This window comes from Lygodium microphyllum, chromosome 21, assembly GCF_053477565.2.
Source record: "Lygodium microphyllum isolate KBCC chromosome 21, Lygodium_microphyllum_v1.1.10, whole genome shotgun sequence".
In the NCBI taxonomy this organism is placed as follows: Eukaryota; Viridiplantae; Streptophyta; class Polypodiopsida; order Schizaeales; family Lygodiaceae; genus Lygodium; species Lygodium microphyllum.
In genome coordinates, this window is record NC_141155.1 from 79,025,743 (window position 1) to 79,031,429 (window position 5,687).

A 5,687-nucleotide genomic window follows, 5' to 3' on the forward strand; every position below is an offset into this window, starting at 1 on the left:
AAATGATTGATGATGATCATTTGGTTTCATCTACTTTAGGTGGCCTTAATAATGAGAAGGCTTATAAATATTTTGTTGTTTCTATGTATAGAAGCCATTTCCTACTTTTGATAAGTTGGTCTCTTTCATGATTGTTAAGGGCCAATTTCCACCCTTAATATACCAAACAGATACAAAACCTCCATAATAGATAATCAAAATCTGGTTCTGAATGTTGATAATCTAACTTCTCAGATACACATTCTGATCGCAATACGCTATTCAATATTCACTATTCATCACCATTAACCTTATCAATGGAATCAGATAATTCAGAATACAGTACAGAGAATCAGATATACACAGGCAAAATCAGGTAACATCCTTTCATTGCCAAAACAGAACTGTCTTCTACAGCAGCGCATTCCGATTCTCTCTTCCTTCCATGAATAGTTACATACCCAAAAGGTTCATGACTCTTCCATTCAAAAAGGTACAACTGACACCCCTTCATATCCCTTACGCCCTAAGGCTCAAACTAAAGTGATAAATAATCCCTTAGGTTATTCCTCTAACACTGGCACACCCGGTGGATACTATTTTCCCAAAATAGTTGACCTGGACCCACAAAATCCCTTGATCTTCCTGAAAAGTTACAGAAATGAATTCAGATGTTAGGACTTATAGGAGTGCAAGGTGCAGTGGCTCAAAAAAAAATCCAACATACACAAATACAAAAATATAGTCCCTATGTCTGTTTTCAGTATCTGTTCACTAATCAAAACTATTCTGCTTTTGTTTCATCATTTATCACTTTAATTTCCTGTCTTGGCTGTTGCTCTGCCTGGTTTGCCTCTGTGGAGAAATCCACATTTTGTTGTTGGAAATTTGTAAAAAAAACACTTCTGCCTCCAATGGTTCATCATAAGCTTGTCCAACAGGTACAATTGCCCACTCTTGTCGAATCAAACTCTCCTGTTCAGGTTTTTTTCCACTATGTTCCTTTACTTCTTCTGACTCTAAAACATCTGTTAAATTCTTCTCATCAGAAAAATCCAATAACCATTGCTGAATATTATTCCACTCCTCTGATTCTGACACATCAGTTCTCCCTCTAAAAACACTTCTATGTTTACTAACAAACTGAATCAGTGCTTTGAATTTGTCTTCATAGTCAGATTGACTACTTTCTGCCTCTTCAGATTTCTTCTGAAACAAATCTGCCTTTCCTCTCTGAACTTTCAAAGCTTTAATCTGTTCTTCCAAAATTTCTGAATCCAATTTTTGAATTGTCAGGGTATGTTTTTGCATTTCCACTGTACTCAACAATTCCTTATTTAACATATTCAGATTAGCTTCTGTTTCTGACTCATCCTTAATCTGAATCATGCTATAAGGTTTCTGCATTACCCCTTCCATCCTTTTCTATATAGAGTTCCAAACCATATCTCCATTTTCCAATACTTCATTGACCAGATGATTCAAATCATTTCCTGTCAAGAATATTGCATCTACATCAACTTCATCTGAATCAACTGAACCTTTTAATTGATTCTCCACATCCTCCAACACCTTTAGTCTGTCCTTCAACACACCACATTCTGCCATTAACCTTGTGTTTTCTTTTGACACTTCCGTAAGCTCATTATCAAAGGTTAACTTCAGATCTTTTATCCATTCCCTCACTGTATTTGCTTTGATTTCTGCTTTTGACAGCTCCCTGTTCATCATTACAATGGTCTCTTCTTTTTCAATAATCTGACTTCTGAAAAACTCTCCTAATTCTTCAACTTTTTGTGACAACACATCAAAGTTCACAGTTTTGGCTCTTTCATCTTGCATCATAGACACCAATGCTGTATTTGAATCCTTCAACATCTGAACAGTCTGATTCAAGTTGTGAATATGAACTTGCTGTTTTTCAATGAACACAATAAGTTCCTGTAGTGATTTAACAGCCAATGAAGCTGTCAAATTCTCCTGATCCTTCTTGTCCACATTTACTGAAATGTCCAAGTCTTCAATTTTCTGTTTCCCCATCAAAACATCTGATTTCTTCACTAAGTCAGTTTCAGGCTGTACATTTTGCTCCTCTTTCTGCTTTTTGCCCAATCTAATTGATATTTTCTTCACAGGAATCCCCTGTACTTGTCCTTGCCTGCTAACAGGTCTTTTCTGCAACTGACTTTTCAAATCTGTCCCCCATTCACCTGTTTCTTCAGTCTGAATCTGAGCTTCACTCCCCTGATCCACAGATTCTATTTTCTGATCATGCTTCTGACTTTCAACTGCTGTCTCTGTCTTTATCTTCTTGGTTGGTGGTTCTGACTCATCAGGCACAGAAGTAGAGATAGAAGTTCTTCTACTACCCCCTGCCTTTCTGTTTTTACCCAAACCAGAACATGACAATGCTCCCACCAAGTCACATTGCACATCTCTAGTGTCGTGAAACACACTAGGCAAGAATTTCTTCAACCGGAAACCATTAACAGGTTTTTTAAGCAGAGTTCCCTAGGTCCCACATATCTGAGTTTAAGCTTACCAGGATGCTTGCCCAATTTGGAATTGTACATCAGAACTAAATCCCCTTCCTTCAATTTTTTCTTCTTCAGATATTGGTCCAACCATGCTAACCTCCTATTCTAAATCACTATTGCCACATAAGCACTATGAAACCTATCTTCATCCAAAGTCAACAACTGGTTTAATTTGTGTTGCAATGACTCATCCTGTGTCAATCTGTGTTGCACAGCCACTCTCAAAGATGGCACAATGAACTCCATTGGCACTACAGCTTCCTTTCCATAAACCAATCTGAATGGTGTAAGCCCTGTACTGACTTTAAAAGCTGTTCTGAAAGCCCAAAGTGCTGAATTGAGTTTCAGATCCCAATCCTTCCTGTTTTCTGTAACTGTCCTCTTCAAGATCTTGACCAATATCTTATTGGTACTTTCAGCTAACCCATTTGCCTGTGGATGATATACAGAAGATATCTTGTGAATAATCATATGAGTTTCAATCAGTACTCTAATCACCTTATTCAAGAAATGAACTCCGTGATCTGAAACCAGTTCAATGGGACACCCAAATCTTGTCATAATATTGTTGTACAAGAAGAAGGCTACACTCCTGGCCTTGTTATCCTTCAGAGCCACAGCTTCCACCCATTTAGTACAGTAATCTGTTGCAACCAAAATATACATGTTTCCTGTGTTTTGTGCAGCTGGCTTAAATGGACCCATGAAATCCAAACCCCACTTCTCAAATGGGCCTAATGGCAAGACAGGGTTTTGAATCATCCTATCTTTGTTTTTAAGGTAACAATCCCTCTGACACTTCTCACAAGTCTTGGCAAACAAATGTGAATCCTTAATAACTGTAGGCCACCATAGACCACTCTGAAATATTTTGCTGCTGGTTATTTCACCTGAGAAATGTCCTCCAGCATCTCCTGTATGTGCCTCAGCCAACACTGTAGTTTGCTGACTATTAGGAACACATCTTCTGAGAATCTGATCCACTCCCTTCTTATAAAGATACCCTCCAATGACAGAAAAAGTGCTGCTTCTAAGTACCATCTTCCTTCTATAATCTGATGTCATCCCTTTAGGAAACACTCCCTCTATAAGATAATTCAACATTTGATCATACCAGTCCTCTGATCCAGTTGCCTGAATCTGAAACAGATCAGCATCATGTAAATCATCTGAAATTCCTTCTGGAGGTTCTCCTGTCTCCAACATGCTCAAATAATCAGCAACCAGATGTTCTCTGTCTGGCCTATGAACAATAGTATAATCAAACTCCTGTAGCAGCAAAATCCATCTTGCCAATCTACCAGTTGGTTCAGGCTTGTTCACCAAATAAATGAGGGCTTGGTGATCCACATGAATAACAATAGGATTACCCAAAAGATAGTGTCTGAATTTTCTTAATGCAAATATTACACCCAAACATTCTCTTTCAGTCACAGAATAATTTCTCTCTGCTCCTGTCATCAGTTTGGAGGCACAATAGACTGGTCTAAACCAACCTTTCTGTTTCTCCTGCATGAGCACTGCTCCTACAGCTATATCAGAAGCATCTCCAAAGACATGGAATGGTAGACTCCAATCAGGAGGTTGCATAATAGGAGCCACCTGTATCATCTTTTTGAGTAATCTGAATGCTTTCTCCTGTTCTTTTGACCAAACAAACTGAACATCCTTCTTTATTAGCTTAGTTAATGGAACATAGACATGAGACAAGTATTTCAGAAACCTACTATGCCACTTAATCTGTCCCACAAATCTGCTTAACTCCTTCAGATTAGTTGGTGCTTTAGCCTTCTGAATTGCTGCCACCTTTTTAGGATCCACCTGCATTCCTTCTTCTGAAATGATATGGCCCAGTAAAATACCCCTTTTAACTGCAAATGCACATTTGGCAGGATTCAGGCTCAACCTGGCCATTCTGCATCTTTCAAAGCACAATCTGAGATGTTTCAGATGATCTTCTGTCTTTCCAAAAACACTAAAGTCATCCAAAAATACCCTCATAAAAGTTGTCAAATATGGAGCAAAAACCTCCTGAACCCATTTTTGAAATGTGGGAGGAGCATTCTTCAACCCAAAGACCATGACATTACTTGCATAAACACCCCATTCTGTCACAAATGTTGTTTTCTCCCTATCTTCCATAGCCATAAGTATCTGATTATAGCCACTAAAACCATCCAGAAAACTATACATCTGATGTCCTGCAATAGCATCCAGCAATGTGTCCTGAAATGGTAAAGGAAATGGATCTGTTACAGTTGCTGCATTGAGTTTCCTGTAATCAACACAGATCCTGAGTTTTCCATTCTTCTTAGGTACCACAACTATTGGTGACAACCAAGTAACTTTCTCCACAGGATAGATAAACCCCACTTTCAATAACTTGTCCAGTTCCTCCTTGACAGCTTTGGCATAATTAGGATTCATCCTATACCTTTGGGAGATAACAGGAACAGCATCCTTTTTCAAATTAATCCTGTGCATACAAAAGCTTGGATCTACACCCTTCATATCAGTATAAGTCCAGGCAAAAATATCCTTGAACTCCTTGAGTAATTTGCCTAAATCTGTTTTAAACTGTCCCTGTGCATGGACACTGACTTTTACCATCTTAGGCTCCTATTCAGAACCCAGATTCAGATCCTGTAGGTCATCTTCTTGTACCCTAGCTGTTTTGGCCATTTGTTCCTCAAAAGCTTTCTCTGCCTGTAAGATCTGCTGAATATGCATCTTCTCTTCCTCCTTAGACAGTTGTTTATTCAAAACTTCCTCCACTTCAGGGGCTTCCTGTTTAATTTGAACCTGTTTTTCAGAAACTGTAGATTTCCTCTGTTCCTTCAGGTTTTCCAAAATTCTGACAACATCAATGTCAAACACAAGTACAATTGATTCATTCACTTTGAGAAAAGCATCCTCTTCATCATCCTCTACTTCTCCAACCATGTTTATACCCTGTGCATACAAAGCTCTAGTGTCTTTTGCCAAAACAATACTAGGTACCATATTCAGATGAATTCTCTTCTTTCCCTTCTTGATTGTTACCCTTGCAGCACCCCAATCCTGTTTCACTTTAGCCTGCTTGAACCAAGGCCTTCCCAACAGAATTGGATAGGGACTATCCCCTTCATCCATCTTGAGCACTACAAAATTTACAGGAAAGGTCAAACCTGA